Source organism: Herpailurus yagouaroundi, unplaced genomic scaffold (genome assembly GCF_014898765.1).
Source record: "Herpailurus yagouaroundi ecotype Mexico unplaced genomic scaffold, PumYag 182, whole genome shotgun sequence".
Lineage (NCBI taxonomy): Eukaryota > Metazoa > Chordata > Mammalia > Carnivora > Felidae > Herpailurus > Herpailurus yagouaroundi.
In genome coordinates, this window is record NW_024412413.1 from 33,474,070 (window position 1) to 33,493,227 (window position 19,158).

The 19,158-nt window shown below is 34.0% G+C and overlaps 1 protein-coding gene across 3 annotated transcripts in view; it reads left to right on the plus strand.

Moving 5' to 3' along the window:
* MGAT4C (MGAT4 family member C) overlaps positions 1 to 19,158 on the plus strand; it is a 738,623-nt gene that overhangs the window by 406,526 nt on the left and 312,939 nt on the right. For all 3 annotated transcript variants that reach the window (XM_040491285.1, XM_040491286.1, XM_040491287.1), the window contains one exon: positions 5,167 to 5,227. The gene's annotated coding sequence lies outside the window, so the exon portion shown is untranslated. The remainder of the gene's footprint in view (positions 1 to 5,166; positions 5,228 to 19,158) is intronic.

The window sequence follows — 19,158 nt, forward strand, 5'->3', positions numbered from 1 at the left end:
GAGGGAGACACAGAGGCTCTGAGCTGTCAGTACAGAGCCCGACGCGGGGCTCAAACTCACGGACCGCGAGATCGTGACCTGAGCCGAAGTCGGCCGCTTAACCGACTGAGCCACCCAGGCGCCCCCGAAAAATGTATTTATTAATTAATTATTTGTTTGTTTACTTTTATCTGTTATTGGCATTATTTTGTGTTGTTTACATTTAGACCTTATCTAACTTCTAGAAATAATTGTGAGGAGGACAACATACAACATAGTGCACTCTGCAAAACCCTTTCTTTGGTAATTTCAACCGATGGTTTTCATATTCTCTTATAAATCAGTCACTCCAAGTGCATGTTTCCTGCCAAGTCACACATCATGTATTCATCAAATATTTATTGAGCCTGGCATTGGTTTAGGTGCTGGGGAGAATAGCAGAAGAAAAAACCTTTTCCCTTATCTTCATGAATCAAACTGACAAAAGACAGATTGACAGAAAAAAAAGGCATATGTTTCTTTGTTTTAATTTTACATTCATGGAGTCTCCACAGAAAAGAAGTGAACCCTCCAAGAAGTGGTTAGACTTGGAAGCTTACATAATATTAATGACAAAGGGCAATAAATCACGGGCTAGACGAGGAAAGGGGAATTTGGGCTTCTAGGAGGGATACATTGTGGGAATGTCAAAAATGTGGGGAAACTAATGAAACTAGCGATTTTAGTAAGAGTTTTGTTGTTATCATTATTTTGTGTGTGTGAAGACTCATCTTGGTACTGACTCTCCATCTTCTTCATGGCCATAATACTTATCAGAAAAGGGATTTTTGGCAGTCTTCATTTCTCTGAAGTTTCTGCTTTTAATCATGTAAGGGGAACTCTGAGAAGCCTTCTTTCTGTAGCTGTTGATTCTCGATTACCTTCAGCTCAACTAACCCATCCTGAAAAGTGGCCTGTGTTGGAGGGGTGTATTCTGATCTCCTTCAGGATATATTACAGTTTAAAAACTAACACCGCCTCTGTCCTTGTGGGACTTAAAGCTAGTAATAATTTTGTCAATAACCACAGAAATACATGAAAAATGGTAACTGTGACACTTGCTAGGCAGGAGACAGACTCTTTACTACATGAAATTATTAAAGGAGGTGGAGAATACTTTGGAATAAGCCAGGAGTTGCACAGCAGGTAGAGTTCTATCAACACAAAGAGAAGTATCTTAGCAAAGAATAAACATTTTTCATAAAAATGATGCCATGTATGTCTTAAAAAAAGATGATATAAAATAGGGTAGGAAGTAGAAAAAGAAATATATGAGATAGATCTGGTAATGTAAGATTTGGTTGAAGATTATACTAGCAAAATAGCAGATGCCTGGTGTTTTTGAGAAAGAGAAAATTATTGTGGCAAGACTATCTTTGATATTGGTATGTGTTATATACGTGAGTGTGTTTGTGTGTGTGTGTGTGCGCACACACACCATAGGAAATAATATAATCAGAGAGGCAATGTCAAGGAGTTTGAATTTTAGATTTTCATGTAAGTATAATAAAAATCTGTCAGAATGTTGTTGATTACAGATTTAATTTGGATGATAAACATTTTTATATATGTTTGGTAAATGCAAGGACATTTAAAAGATGGAATGATCAGATCTATTTGGGAAGGGAAAACATATTGCCATTACAAATTCTTCTTTAAAGTAGATTATGTTTGGTTTTCAAGGAGACAGATGTCCTATTCATTCTTTAAAATCTACCTGAAATATCTTTTCCTTTTTAAAACTGCTTTTATTTTATCCTTTTTGTGTTTTCTACCTTGGTGAAATAGTTTCTCCTCCCAATGTCCCAGCGTTCTTTGTTTGATTCTTTAGTATCCTCTTAGCTTATAGTACCCTCTCTGAGCTTCAGATACTCTAAAAACTACTCTATGATACCACTTTTCACATAGGGCTTCAGAGCACAGACTCTGGATCCAGACTGTCTGGTTTGAACCTATGCTCTTCCATATGCTATGCAAATTGAGTGAATTACTTCTACATGCTCTAATTTTCTCATGTGGGAACAACAATATCAACCATAGGATTGTTAGGACTAAATGAGGTAATATATGTAATAGCATAAAGCACTGTCTGACAAATAAATATGACAAAAATAAAGAATATTTGTTTATCTTATGATTACTGATGTATTATATATTGAAGATGACATCCATTCAATTGATTTTCTTGATTAAACAAAGCTCCCCTTACAGAATATACTAATTCATGCTCACAAAGACATTCACTATGTAGTTTATGACCCAACACATGATACTTCCATGAGTGAAAGGCTGTGTTCTTGATAATTATAACCAGACAACAGTTAATAAACACATGTATATTTCCCTATTATTAGGACATTCTATTAAAAACCTATCACTGCACACATTAACATTTAATTAATATACCTACAAATATTTACTCACAGTTTTAGCTACTACTATCCATTCTACAGGCTTGGATTATAACACTCACTTCATAACTTTCAAAACATTCTTTTAATTGTAATCAGAATGCTGTTTCAAAAATGTAAACTTGATAATATTTCTCCCAGTTTGAAATGCTTCAGTACTTTCTCTTTTATTCAAACTCTTGACTATGACCCTTATGGCCTGGTATCCAGTGCATGGTTCATGATCAATATCATCATAGACTGCTTTCTATCATTGTTGTCATCATCATTGATCATTTTCTATGTTCCAAGACTTGTACTGACTGTTTTACGTGGGATTTCCCTTTTAATCCTGACAAAATCTCATGAGGTATTTTTATTCTCCCCCTTTATGAAATGGAGACGCTGAGATTAAAAGAGGTTAGACTATTTGCCTAATATACAACTTGGGAGAGATAGTTAGATTTCAAAGCCTGGTTCTGATACTAGAGGCCTTGACATTAAACCTTAAATTATATTGCCTCCCTTAATGTGTTGATTAAAAGAAAAGCAATTGTATGACTCCGTAAGTGTCTTTTTCTGTCTTCTTCTTGTTACATCTCAGACTCATTTCCTGCTACTCCCCTACATCACAGTAAACAATCTAGCCATTCTGTTCTTACTTTCCTTTTCTTTTTATTTTTTTAAATTTTTTAAAGTTTATTTTTCACTCTGAGAGAGAGCACAAGTGGGGGAGGGGCAGAGAGAAGAGGTGATACAGAATCCCAAACAGGCTCTACACTGTCAGCGCAAAACACAACATGGGGATCGAACCCACGAACCATGAGATCATGACCTGAACGAAAGTCAGACTCTTAACCAACTGAGTCACCCAGGCACCCTAGTTCTTACTTTTCTTTGAATGGACTGCCTATTTTGACTCTGGGCTTTCAGACATGCCGGGCCCTTTTCCTGGAGCATTGTTCCTGTTCAAATTTGCCTGGATACCTCATCACCTGTGAAGTGATAGATTCAAAGAGTTCTTTTCATCATTTGCTCCACTTTTGTTAGGTGCCCCATTCACTTCTTGCAGTCATGGTATTGATCACATCCTATTTTACGTGTCAGTTTGCATGTCTCAGTCTCGCACTAGATTGTAGGTGCTATGAAGGCAAGTACAAGGTCTATCTTCTCCACAGCTGAATTACTTAGTGTCTCAGCACATAAAGCCACTTGAGATTGTGAAAGAAAATTTGTACCAGACGATGTCAAGGGATACTTTATTCAAGACTAGTGCAAAGGTGAAGGAGGGGTATTGAACTTACTTGTATTAAAATACAAGATGGGAGATTTTTAAGAGCTGAGATGAGCTAGAGGAAAAAAATACTAGAAGATGTTATGGGGGAAGTTGATTGATGTGATTAGGCTATCTGTTTGTTAATAGTGCTTATTGAGGTAAAGCTCCTACCCTCAAATAGAGACTCTGAGATAGAGGCACTATATTTCTTAATGTTTACATCCCAAAGGGATAGCTACCAAAGTCCTAGAGAAAAAAATCTGGATCAGAAACTGGCAAGAGTTTGGGAGAAGATTTGTACCTCAAAGGGACAGAAAAAATAATTTACAATTACAAGTTTAAAGTGGTCTAAGAAAAGAGAAGTCAAGGGCCTAGAGTGAGGGAAAGAAACCTTTCTAAAATTTAGTCAAGCTGAGAGGAATTAGAAGGCCATCTTAGTCAAGATCTATTTGTTGAACCAGAAAATAGAACACTCCAAGAGACAGTAAAACACTCTTGACATGTAGTGATTAAGGACAATTACGTGACTTTGTGTTTATATTATTTAAATAAAGTGTCGAACAATGCACACATGACATTGGGATTTTTAAATATTTAAACTAATTGTTCTAATTACTTTTCCATACTTTTTTTTCTAATTCACAAAGAAACAAACATTATTATAATGTGGTGCTTCACAAGTTAAGTTTAATGTTTTAACTGAACATCTTAGTTCTCCATTTACTGAAGCTTCTAAGAAATTACTGATAACATTAAAGTACATTGTAAATAAATAGCTCAATATAAACACAGTAGCTAGACAGAACAGAAATAATAATTTTATTGCCTAACTGAAGTTCTTGCATATTTTAAATGATGTTTAATGTTGCTTAAATTGTGATTGCTGCAAAGGACATATATCCAATTTAATTAAACTTGTGTAATTTCAAAGAAGGTAAATTTAGTAGCTATATTTATATTCTCCAAAGTGTCATTGGATATGGTATTGATAATGTTTTCAAGGTATGTTTGCTTTCATTTTTATACATTTGGAATCCTATTAATCACCTTATACATAGAACAGCCATTAATTTAGCTAGATCTATCATACTGTTCATTCTCTAAACTATGTTTTTTTGTTGTTGTTGTTGTTGCTTTTATTTTTCCTTTTCAGCATCGTTCTTATGTCTCTCAAATTCAGATGTCCAACTATTGTGCATGCTTATTGGAGGTTAATCCTAGGCCTGAAATTCATTCACTGACCATGGCCATAGTTGAGTTTCTACACTAATGAGTTCATTGGGCAGAAATTTTGCAAAGATATGGGGGGAGGTGGAGGAGTAAACATTATCTACATTTGAAAAGACCAAATTTACAAATCAGTACTCTCTAATGCAATTTTTTTCTCCTTGACTAACTGGGGGGTTATTTGTATGCATTCTAAGTGGCAGTACCATGGGAAACTGAGATTTTTTTTTTTTTTGTCATTTTGGTTTAACACAGACTCATCCAGAAAACACAACCCTGATTTTGCCTGAGAAAGACTACCAACAGAACCTGAAACGTGAGTACTGTTTATTTGTGCTATTGAATTCTATGCTGTATAACTGATCCCATGATATGGCATGGCTTTCATTAAGATATGTAATGGAAGACGATTAAGTGTAATTGTAGGCTATAAGAAGTGCAGAAAGTGGAAACTCATATGTCTGTTTTATTATTCAGTTTAAAGGAATTTTAGTAGTAAATACTTTACTTTGAAGAAGAAGCTACATTTGTGCTATTCATTCATGTTCAGTTTAAAGCATATACTTTTATATAGTTTTGATATCCCAATTTATCTCTGGTTGATAAGAAATGTAAATATGATCTCTTACAAATACATATTTTCATGCTATTTTGAGCATAATTATTTTTTATCTTTTCTACGATCAATATCCCTAAGTAATTACAACATATATTTAGCATCTCAGTTTTTCTGTTTTTCTTTTTTTTTCAATGGAATCCACAGTTAGCTAAAGGTAAAGGCTTTGTTGTGCCTTTCTTCTTGTTCTGTCACAGATCTGTCTTTCAGCTGCTTGCTAATTGTTGGCATCTCTTCTCCCTGTTTGGCCTCTGATAAGTTGTCTTTAATAACCTGTTGTTCCATTCTTGAACTTTGCCATGGTTGCAACTCTGGGGTAACAGAACTGTCACAAATAAAAGTGAAAGAGCAAGAGGCACTGAGCTTATGAAAGTTAGAGAAGACATAAGGCCCGGTATTGATTGATGAATTTCTCACTGCAGATAGTTTTCACTTTATCCCATTTGCTGTCATAGTACCCAGTACCTGAAATAATAAGGACATTTTTTTCCCCCAATAATGGACGATGGGGGCTGTTTGCTTTGTGAGAATCTGCCAAGGCCACATGCCATGAGGCTTTTATCTTTGAAAGTGAGGGTGAAACAAGCTTGCCTGGCTGCAGATAAGCGACTTAGAGGGAATCCTATTCAGATGTAGCTGTCACTAATTTATCTGGAGGTTTTGTGATTCATACATACTGTTCAGTGTGCAATGGAGCATTAAATTGCTTTCCTCTGGGAGCAGGTCACATTCAGGGGTCATCAGACCTATGCTGTGGGATGGTGCATTCTTGATTCATATAGCTTCTTGCTACTGAATTTTTATCTATTAGAAAGCTGGTAATTTGAACATATGTTAGATGATCTCTCGGAACGTTTCAACAGCAAAGGGACTGACAAAAATTTAACTATCTATTAATATGCAAGTGTTTGTAACAAAAAATTAATCAACCCTTCTGCTGTTAGCATAGTCATTTATTCTGATGATTAAGTAGTTCAAATATGTTTCCCGATAATGGCCTAGCTCTTGATGAATACATTTCCATGGCTTCTTTATTTATTTAAACAAAGGGATATGTACTTAACTGCATTAATTTTACTGGAAAAAAAAGTAGAGGTGATTCGAAACTGGTCTCACCAAAGACAAAGCTTTGGAAAATAAAGATTTTTCTCATTTACAATATAGTTCGGCTGTGAAAATTCCACTTTATTATCCTATATATTTTGAGAGAAAATGGCATACCTTGGAAAATGAGGCAGATACTAGTTCAAATCTGAAAAGGACATGAAAAAAGATGCTTATTTTTATGCATTAAAATTGTGCTCAGAGACTTTAGTACTGATCTATCTTTTTAGATGTGGGATATTTAGCAGATGAAAAAAAACTTTTTTTTTCATTTGTTATTTCCATTATGTGGTATGTAAAACTAAAGCCTAGTATTTTCCCTTGAGTTTTAAGAGTGCTCCATTTTGTGTAAAATTAAGCCGATAAATGGCAAAGAGGTCGTTAAATGAAAGCAATCACTGAAATCTTCTTAAAGTGTTTTTAGCATGCGTGACAGCAGTCTTAACAGTGGGTAAATTAACTATATAAACTGATGTGTTTTCTCTATTTTTTTAAATTTAACATTGTTTCTTAAACTCCCTATTGCCATCCAAAATGGATGATCATTTCAAGAAGTAGCAAAAAGAAAACTCTTTCAACTGGATAAAAATGGTGACTTTATACTGCATTTATATGGTATAAGTCTTTTGATATTTGTCCTAGTTGTAAAAATGTGGAACATTTAACATAAACCAGAATTTTCTTATTAATGAATTAAAGCATAAGTAGGCCATTACTGTGGGAACCTATTTGATCATTTATGCATAATTTACAGTATTTAATAAGATATTCATCACATTTCCCAGTCTAAATTACAGTGACCTTAAACCCTTATAAGGCCTCCTAATAAATAGGAGTATGAAATAAATATATTTAATAACATTATTTTAGGATTTTGACATGTTCTGTTAACTCTGGGGGGGGGGGAAGAAGAAAGAAAAACAGTTCACAAAACTAGAAAAAAATACCAGTATACTGTATGCAAAGTACATATAATTAAGCATATTTCTGCTCTCTTCTTTCTATTAATTTTTTTTTGTATTGAGAATGAAAAAAATGTCTAAATTTTGAATTTTCAATATCTTTACATCTTACTAGGAGGTATTTTCTTTCTTTTTTAAGGAAAACTATTTAAAAACACAGTCTAAATTCATATTATTTTTAGAATAATTCAAAGAAAGAACTGTTTTGTTAGAGGCATTCATTGGATTTAACAAGTATTTTGTTACTTAGATTATAATGGTATTTTTAAATAGTTCTCTGTATCACAGTTTCCTCTGTTCTTTCCATGAATACCTCCCCACCTTTCAGACTCTGCTTAACTAGCTTAAGTGTCATTTTTTGACAAGTTCTTTTTTAAGTATCCAATCTAGCTTCTTACGGACTGTTTTGACTTCATAGCATTTACCATAATTTTAAGCATTTTATTTATATTTTATAAAAAAATAAAAATGAATATAGAGTGAGGAGAAAGAATTATTTACTTGTGCCACTTACAAAACTTAAGCACAATATTTAGTGCCCAGCATAGTGCCTGGAATATAATAGTCTGTAAAATTTGTGAGTGAGTGACAGTAGATAATGAAAACCAAATAATTCCATAAATAGGAATATAAGAAACATAATGTATATATTAAATACATAGTACCAGCCATCATATACTCACCAGTTTATTTAACAAAATAATTACAAATACACGTTGTACACAAATAGAGAAGTCCACAAGTTTCACGCTTCAGTAGTTTTGCTATGCAAATAAAGCCTACCAAATTTTATTAAGTCCTAACTCCCACGGCATATGTAACTAGTCTTGTCTAAGACAAGATGTGAAATATTCTGTGGATGTCTCTTTAAATAGTTTAAAGAAAAACAAAAAAAAACCTATGATTATTAAAAACATCTATTTGGGGCACCTGGGTGGCTCAGTCAGTTAAGCGTCAGACTCTTGATTTCAGTTCAGGCCCTGATTTCTCAGTTTGTGGGCTCCCCTGCGTGAGGTTCTGCACTGACAGCAGGGAGCCTGCTTGGGATTCTCTCTGTCCCTCTCTCTCTGCCACTCCCCTGCTCACGCATGCTTTCTCTCTCTCTCTTAAAATGAATAAACATTTAAAATAAATAAATAAAAACATCAGTTTATTTTACAAGCATTTATTGAGAGATGAGAGTATGTGTGTGTGTGTGTGTGTGTGTATGTGTGTGTATGTATGAAACTGTGAAAGACTATAGGAAATTTACTACTATAAACTGTTAATTCTCATTTTATGAATTCAATAGATATTAAGAAAATTCAATATATACTTTTAAAACTATAATAGAGCTTTAACTATAAAGCAGAAGTCGAAATGTTAATAGTATCTAGCAGAACTAGAGTTTGTTTTCAGCTGAGACAAAGCAACAGCACATTGCTGAGCTGACACAAGCTGTAAAGAAAGCTGAGGAATTCTTTGCACAGGGAATGGCATAAGGAAAAGTATGAAGAAGACATTAGTAAGAATTACTTGCTTATCGCTTATCATCCTAAATACAGGTGGATGGGTTATGTTTGGTAGCTCCTATGAATAGAAGTTTTATTTGAAAGTAGATTAGAACAAGATTATGGAAGATTTGGCACTAATTTAAAGAATTTAGGATCTGTTGACATGTAGCTATGGCCTCTGAGTATGTCCAACCTCTTGTTCTTTAGAAGCATAGAAAATAAAAATGTGGTTATTTTGAAAGACAGTCCATACCGAAAAATCTGGTACTAGGTACTACAGAATTTTCCTTTTGAATGTGCTATACACATACATACACATGCACCTCCACATATGTGTGTATGGTATGCATATATGTAGGTGTATGTACTCCACTTAATATGGCTTCACTTTACAAAATAAATTAGAGGATGGGGTGCTGGGTAGCTCAGTTGGTTAGGTGTCTGACTTCGGGTCAGGTCATGATCTCATGGTTCATGAGTTCAAGCCCCATGTCACGCTTTGTATTGACAACTCAGAGCCTGGAGCCTGCTTTAGATTCTGGGTTTCCCTCTATCTCTGCCCCTCCCCCACTCACGCTCTGTCTCCCTCTTTCAAAAAATGAATAAACATTTAAAAAAATTAAAAACAAACAAATAAATGAATAAATACATAAATAAATCAGAGGAGGAATCATTATCAAAATATATAGAAACTGCCAATGACTTTGACAAATGCTCAATAAACTAATAAAGCAGGAAGCCTGAAATAAAATATCAGTAACAGAGGGCTTATCTCTGAGAGACACTTAAGGAAAAACTCATAAGGATAATGACTTGTAAAATGCAAAAAAGTAGAGCTCGCATATTTAATTAGACTTTGATGAACAAAAAATCCAAGATACCTGTAACTATTAACTTCCTGAAACAAATTCTTGATACTATAGACAATGAAGCATGTAAACAGAAATTTTGTGATTATTTTCTTTTGGACAACAGGTAATAATTTCTTTGAAATTATACCAAATGCAAATATTATACCAAAATTATACCAAATGCCTTTTTTTAGAGAATGGAAAAGCACATTAGTGTATTACAAGTACAAAGAATTCTTACACCAACCGTTCAGTTGTTGTTTAACGTAGTCTTTACCAAACTAATTTAACCAGGTTACCCCTATTTCTACAGTCATACTCTTTCTGTGACTCCACATTGCCTACAACTACATATCGACTATCATTGTCTGAAAGCCTTTACTGGAAAAGTAAATGCACACTGTTGTTGTTTTGTATTTTATGTACTGTTTAAGAATCGTGGCATATTACAAGATTTCAAAGTCATTTTCCTATATTTACATCTAGAATCTTTTTGCTTCTAGCCTTACATTTATTTCTATGAGCCAGCTAAATTAATTTTTGTGATTGAAGAAATCAGGGATCAAGAATCATTTTTAGCTCAGACCTTGCTCAAAATTAATTGAAAGTGTTTGTGTGAGATTTTTACCCTTCTATTCATCTGTTTGTGTATTATTAAATTATTAAAGTATGCTATTGATATATTTGTCTATTATTTGTCTATTATTATTGAAGATTAAGAGCAAGTTTTTATTTTTTTTTTATTTATTTTTTTTAAATTTTTTTCCCAACGTTTTTATTTATTTTTGGGACAGAGAGAGACAGAGCATGAATGGGGGAGGGGCAGAGAGAGAGGGAGGCACAGAATCGGAAACAGGCTCCAGGCACCGAGCCATCAGCCCAGAGCCTGACGCGGGGCTCGAACTCACGGACCGCGAGATCGTGACCTGGCTGAAGTCGGACGCTCAACCGACTGCGCCACCCAGGCGCCCCAAGAGCAAGTTTTTAAATACGTTAGTGTAACTCTACCAAATGTATTCAAGATGATTTTGACTATTCTAGATCCTTTTCCATTTCATCTTAGAATCAGCTAATATTCTTATGATATTTTGATTGAATTTGTATTAAAGCTAACCAATCAGGAAGAATTAACATCCTAAAAATATTGAGTCTTCTCATGCACGAAGATAGCATAGCTCTTTTTATTTAGGACTTCTCTCTGAGGCAATTTGTAGTTTTCATAATAGAGATCCCACACATATTTTGTTGGATTTATTCCTATTAAATATTTATCGATGCTACTATTAATGTTAACATTTAAAATTTTTCATTTTCCATTTTAATGTATAGAAATACAATCAATTTTTATACCAACCTTTTATCCGGTGGGCTGGCTAAGTGCACTTTTTACTCCATGTATTTTTGTATTTATTCCGTAGGCTTTCATACTGTCTGATATACATATGGCCTGATATATATACATATATACGTGTGTGTGTGTATACATATTGTCTGACATTAAAATTTTCATGCCAACGTTTACATTTTCATTCCTCTTGTCCAATTTCATTAGCTGGAACTTCCATTGCAATGTTGAATAGAGAAGGTAAGAACTGATTCTGCCATTGTCAATGTTAGGAGATACACATTCAGTGTTTCTCTCCTAAGTATTTTAGTTTTCATGTATTCTCTTAATGGGATTAAGCAAATTCTACTCTATTCCTAGGCTTTTAAGAGTTTTTATCATAAATGAGTGCTAGATTTCAAATATTTTTCTGCATCTTTTGAGATGACCTTATTATTTCTCTTCTCTACACTTTATATATGTCAAATTGCATTGGTTAATTTCTGAATTCCAAAGTAAACTTGCATTGCTGGAGTATATTCTAATTGGTCATCATGCAGCATCTTCCATATACATAACTTGACTTGCTTTGCTAATATTATGTTAAAGATTTTTGTGTTTATGGTTATGAGAAATATTATGCTGTATTTTTCTTTCCATTTAGGTCTTTATATTATTTGGTAATAAAGACATAAAATGAGTTTGGAAGTGCTTTTTCCTCTATTTTCTAAGTTCATATATTATTTCTTCTTCAAATAATTGATAGGATTCACTGGAATAGCTACTCAAAGAGCTGTTTTATTAGCTCTTTATATAGCCTGGAATTTTCTTTGTGGGAAAGTTTTGAACTAGAAATATAATAATTTTCTAAATGGATAAAGGGATGTTCAGATTTTCTTTTTTTTTAATGTTTTTAACATTTATTTATTTTTGAGAGAGAGAGAGAGAGAGAGAGCAGGGATGGGACAGAGAGAGAGGGAGACACAGAATCCAAAGCAGGCTTCAGGCTCTGAGCTGTCAGCACAGAGCCTGATGCGGGGCTTGAACTCAGGAACTGTGAGATCATGACCTGAGGCTAAGTCAGTTGCTCAACCTACTGACCCACCCAGGCATCCCGTTCAGATTTTCTTTATTGCCCTATTTCAGTCATGGCCATTTCTGTCTTTTAGAAAATTAGTCTAGGGACGCCTGGGTGGCTCAGTTGGTTGAGTGACTGACTTCGGCTCAGGTCATGATCTCACGGTTTGTGAGTTTGAGCCCCACGTCGGGCTCTGTGCTGACAGCTCAGAGCCTGGAGCCTGCTTCAGATTCTGTGTCTCCCTCTCTCTCTGCCCCAACCCCACTCATGCGCTGTCTCTCTCTGTCTCAAAAATAAATAAAACATTAAAAAAGAAAAGAAAAGAAAATTAGTCTACTGTTTCTAAATTACTGTATCTATTTACATAAAACCATTCATAAAGTACTATCATGAAATTTTGCTGAGGGATGGATCTGTAGTATTATAGTTCATTTCTAGTAATGGTATTTTGAATTTGTCTTCTTTGACCTAAAGCTGGCTATGTATATCAGTTTTATTAATCTTGTCAAAGAAAACAGTTTTGATTTTGTTGATCTACAAAATATTTTTCATTTTCAAATTTATTGATAGCTGTTCCCAGTAATAATTTTCCTTTCTTCTACTCTTTTTGAATTTTAAATTGATTTTTGTTTTCCAACTTCTACCATAGAAAATTAGGTCATTATTTTTATACCTCACTTCTTTAATAATAGAGTAATTTTAAATTACCAGCTTTCTTCTATGCACCATTCAAACTGTGTTTCTTAAGTTTTGGCATTCACATTACCATACATTCTGAAATGGTATCTAAATTATTTTGTGGTTTCTTCTTTGAAACATGGATTATTTACAAATGTAATGTGTATTTCTCATTATTTGGATATTTTCTATCTTTTTAAAATCAATTTTTAATAAATAGCCTTGAGGCAAAATGGTATACTGTACATTATTTCATTGTTTGAAATTTCCTGAGAGTTATCCTGTAGCCTACAGTATAATGAATGTTCTATGTACATATAAAAGCAATATATCTTAAAACTTGGAGAGTAGTGCTTTAAAGATTTCAGATAGTTTGATAATTTTGTTCATTGATTTTTTTTTTTGTCTTTTTGCTCTCAATTACCACAGCAGTACTAAAATCCCCATACAAAGTGTGGATTTGAAATTTATTTCTTCAAGTCTGTCAATTTTTGTCTCATGTACTTCTAAATTCTTCTCCTAAGTGCATATATAATTAGGTTTGTTATGTCTTCTTGATGGATTGATCCCTTTAATTATTGTGAAATAATATTCTTGATGTTTGGTAATACTCTTGGTCTTAATATATACTTTGCCTATAATTTTTTAACATATTAAAATAGTAAATATTACATATCATGGCAATAACTGACAAATTTTTATAATAAATATTAAATATAAATTAATATCTTTATTAAAATGTTCCCCAATGTGTAAATCAATAATTTTTTTTGAAAATTTCTTTTTAATGCTTATTTATTTTTGAGACAGAGAGAGACAGAGCATGAGCAGGGGAGGGGCAGAGAGAGAGGGAGACACAGAATCTGAAGCAGGCTCCAGGCTCTGAACTGTCAGCACAGAGCCCGATGCGGGGCTTGAACTGATGAACTGTGAGATCATGACCTGAGCTGAAGTCGGACGCTTAACCGACTGAGCCACCCAGGCGCCCCTATCTATAATTTTTAATACTCACCCATACTAATTGAATATAGAATACTGTTCACACATTTATTTTATGTGAAAAGGCATTTGAAAACTTACAAGATGAAAATTAAATCATTATATGCACATATTTTTAAATGAGAGACTTTAAGATCTGGGTAGATAATTAAAACCTCAGTATAGTAATTTGAAGTTAATAAAGACGTTAGTGGTCTATGTTCCACTTTACACATGGAGAGATTAATACTGTGAGAAGCTAAAAACTGGTCCCAAGTCACAAATATTTGTGATCTGTGATTTGTGGCCTATAGGGCGCCTGGATGGCTCAGTAGATTGAGGTCCGACTTTGGCTCAAGTCACGTCTCACGGCTGGTGAGTTCAAGTCCCACGTGAGGCTCTGTGCTACAGCTCTGAGCCTGGAGCCTGCTTCAGATTGTGTCTCCCTCTCTCTCTATGCCCATTCCCCCCTTGTTCTCCCCCCCAAAATAAATAAACATTTAAAAAAAGCACTAAAAAAATCAAAACATTCTAGACTGCTAAGGTCTAGTATATCCATGTTCTTTGTTCTACAAATTACTGATACTCTGGAATAAGGTCCTTGTGGAGATATCCAAAACTTTAAGCAAAAAATAAAGTTATCAAGGGGCACCCGGGTGGCTCAGTCAGTTAAACATCTGACTTCATCTCAGGTCATGATCCCGCAGTTACTGAGTTTGAGTCCTGCATCTGGCTTTCTGCTGTCAGCATGTGGAGCCTGCTTTCGAACTTCTGTCCCCCTTTTTCTCTGTCCCTGCACCACTTGCGCTCTCTCTCTCTCTTTCTTAAAAATAAATAAACATTAAAAATTTTTTTAAAAAGTCATCAAAAATTTAATGATGATAGGAACATGAAAAAATCAATGCCATAATATTCTTAACCAAGTTCCTTTATCCATCATCAATCTTTATCCATCATTTTTCCCAGCTATAAAAATGATTATAATTTATAATGGTAAAAATATATCTTTGTGTTTCCTTATAGCTTGGGGAAAAATGACTGTGGTTTCAATTTGAGTGTCAATGCCCTATGAATAAAATATTCTCAAGAGTAAATGAGTGTGTTTACCTGTATAATGGAAAGGTGAGAAGAGAATTATCTGAGTAAATACCATCCATGCTAAAATAAATGCCAAAATATTCTTTGGAGAGAATAATCTTATTTCTATCATTATATACATGGAAAGAAAAATAACTGTTTAGTCCACGTTTCTCTTCTGGCATACGTACTCCCAATGGGATTATACTTATCTTGAGTACCTTAAAGTATGACTCTGATGCTCTTTAATTATTTTTAAAGTAAATATTTTTAAATGTCTATTATATTACTATATTACTTGTTTTAATGATCCAGTGAAGGGTTAATCAATCATGAATGCAGAGACAAAGACATGCCATGGACAGTTTCTTGGCAGAAAATAATTAGGTTGAAATGCCCTTTTTAGCAGTGTATTAGGAATGTGGCAATTAAGGTATAGTTAAGCTCTTTAGAAACATGTGCTTTTAGTCATTTTTTTTCTCTAACAATAAGTAGCAGACATAAAATACTTAGTACCTGAGTGTGAATATGATTTTCAACTTTACGAACACCAAGATATTTTTAAAAATTCTATTTGCTGCTAATTTCTTCTGTTGACTGTATTTTTCATGATGATGGGAGATGCTCACTGGAATAAAGGTCATAATCAATCTGTTAAAGAAACTTTGCCAAGACTCTATCCTTAGTACCTTAATGGAATGTCAAGAATCAACTCATGCTCTCAGGGTTTTTTTTTTTTTTCTAACTTTGTAATGTATCTTAGGATCACTTCCATAGAAAGTAAAATAGAGTTTCCTTTGTCATTTGTCACGTTTGCTTCATGAGTTGTATTCATGAACTTCTTTCATTTACAGTGTATATATTATAAATATTGTTCGCTCCCAAATAAAACTGAAAATCAAACAGGGCTTAGCAGGTCAAGTAGTAAATTTATCCACTTAAATTTTGTTTATACTTCTGTATATCAGTATGTCAGTGTTCTAATTCCATAAATACACTGCTAACTCAATAATGTTAAGCGTAAGTGGCTTAACGTTTTGAGGAAGTATCTTGACAATTCTCTTTCCTTCTTGTCTTCATGTATTCTCTAAATGTGCTGAATGAATTATTTGAGGCTTCCCCTATGGCTGTGTTCTCTTACCCTAGAATTTTACATGCATTACTGTTACATTTAGCTAGTTCCTCTCCATTTTCTGTCATTCTTTACTAATTAGTCTTAATGACTGAGCTTAGAAGTTATCTTTTCTGGTAGACTTCCCTGAACAAACTTCCTCCTGTTTGTACCTAAATATACTTGAGATTTTTTCCAATATAACACATTTTAGATTATAGACAGTGCCCATTGTTATGTTATTTTCCCTGAAAGATTGTATGCTCAATAAAGCATATAGCACCTGGTATATAAAAGATACTTAAAGCCCTCTGCTAAAAAAATTAACATATTTTGCACATTTTTATTCTTATTGCAGAAATTTGGACTCATTCTATTTTTGTGTTAATAAAAGTTATAGTACCCAATAAACACAATGACCATTTAAGAAATCAAATTTCAGACAAAGGTGGGAGACTGACCACTTTTCTGCTTTCTCTCCATGCTTGAACTCTACTAAAATGACACTAAAGTCTATTTTGTTTTCCTTTCATGACACAAACTTTCAAGTTAGGGGAGATTGGGGGTTGAGAACAATGCGACAACATTTTGCAAGCTAAGTCTCTGGACTAGCAGTAAACAACAAACACATGAGAAAAATAAACCTAAGTTGTCAGTGGGAAAAGACAAGAAATGATATAATTGACATCGCACTGCACAATTCCCCAAAGTCTTAGTTATTTGCAGTACAAGATACCTCTGGCTTGGAGGATAAATGATGGGCTAAGGTGGAGGCAAAAAAAAAAAAAAAAAAAAAATAGAGATTGGTTGAAAACAAAGAACTGTTAGTTCTCTGGATTATTTCATGTTTTAAAAATAGCATCCAAGTCTTGGTGGCAATCAATATCTTCATATATCTCTAAGCATGTTAAATCAGAAGTTTTGTTCATTTATTTTGATATTTTATTTTGTTTATTATCTTCATTTCCTCCAATTTTTGTTTCCATGTTTTCAAAAGTTTGATTTCTGTAATTCCAATTCTACTATACTAGTCATAGTGTTCTTGGCTTCGATTAAAAACCAAACATCTGAAACACACAAAAACCAAACATCTGAAACCAAACATCTGAAACCAGCACCAGGTTAATTTAGCTTTGAGAAAGGCTACACATCAGGGCACACAAACCAAGGCTGAGACAAAGACAAATCAGATGAGGCACTCTCTTCGAGTACAAAATTTAAGGGTACACCAATAACCTCAGTAATTCCAAAATTATTTTAATAAAATATTTTTAAAAATAAAAATTAATGCATAATCCTAAAATGAGCAAAATAATCTTTTTTTAAAAGAAAGACAAGACCAATATTACTGATTTTTCCCTTTGCCTCACGCTGATATTGCTTGGCATGGGGGATTGCAACCTAGGTTGTAACGTAAACAAGAAGAATTCCCGGGAAGTAAACAAAAAGACAAAGAGATGAAAAATAGGAAAGAAAAATAAGCAAATCAGTGTATTCATCTAGGGGTCCCAACATCTGAAGTATAGAATTTCAAAAGAGAGACACAGAGAGAGAGAGAGACAGAGATAGAGGGAGAAATAAAATAGATGGGAAATCATCAATAAAATAATTTAATACAAATTTCAAAAACTGAAAAACTTTCCAGATTGCAAGTGCCACTAAGTACCTCACACAGTGGATGAAAATAAGAGTAAGGGACTCTTGTTGTATTAAATTTCAGGAATATGGAAGTTTCTTCAGACTTTCAGAGCTGGGTCAGGACAATAAACAGATTAGATGCAAAACACCAGAAAATCAGAATGGATTCAGATTTTTGAGTGGCACTTGTTTTCTCCCAAATTCAGATGCTTTCATGAACTACAGTCTTTAAAGGAAAAGATATCTATAGAAGTTTAGTTGGTAAATGTTTCTTGAAGGAAAGAATAGAACAAGTTGATGAATAAGATCAAGGAGACTCAGATGTACAAATATGAAGATCCTGCATGACACCAAAGATTAATTTGTTCTGTGTTAAAAATTTTAACTAGGGGCACCTGGGTGGCTCAGTCGGTTGAACGTCTGACTTCGGCTCAGGTCATGATTTCGTGGTTTGTGAGTTCGAGCCCCACATCAGGCTCTGTGCTGACAGCTCAGAGCCTGGAACCTGTTTCAGATTCTGTGTCTCCCTCTCTCTATGCTCCTCCCCTGCTTACACCCTCTCTCTCTCTCAAGAATAAAGAAAAAAAAAAACATTTAAATGTAACTAAATGTGATTGGTGAAAATTCTCTGGAAAGAAATAATTTCCAGTCCAGAATTCTGTGTCCAAAGTATCTATGAAATGTGGAGATAGATTAAATACCTCATTAGTCATTCAAAGTGTCAAAGCATTAGTTTTCACGCGTGATTTCTCAGGAGTCTACTAAAGGCTGTCCTCCACAAAAACAAGGGAACATACCAAGAATAATGTATATATATACAGACATACACACATATGTGTAGTCATAGTGATAAACATGGAGAATGCCATACAGATAAATACAATATGGCCAGTATTAAAAGCAACAAAACATTTAACATTTTATTATTTAAAAAAATTTTTAATGTTTTTATTTTTGAGAGAAAGAGAGAGAGAGAGAGAGAGAGAGAGAGAGAGAGAGAGGGGGAGGGCAGAGAGAGAGGGAGACACAGAATCTGAAGCAGGTTCCAGGCTCAGAGCTTTTGGCACAGAGCCCGACTCAGGGCTTGAACCCACAAACCATGAGACCATGACCTGAGCCGAAGTTCGATACTCAAGCAACTGAGCCACCCAGGAGCCCCTAAAACATTTTATTTTTAAATATCAGCATGTTTTAGGTACCATTGGATGAAATTAATAATGATAAATCAGGCTAGTTTTTATTGAGCATTTTCATATGCCAGTTATTCTTCCTATGTACAATACCTCATTTAATCCTCAAAGTAATTCTGAGTATGAATGATTATTTTTCCTTATTTG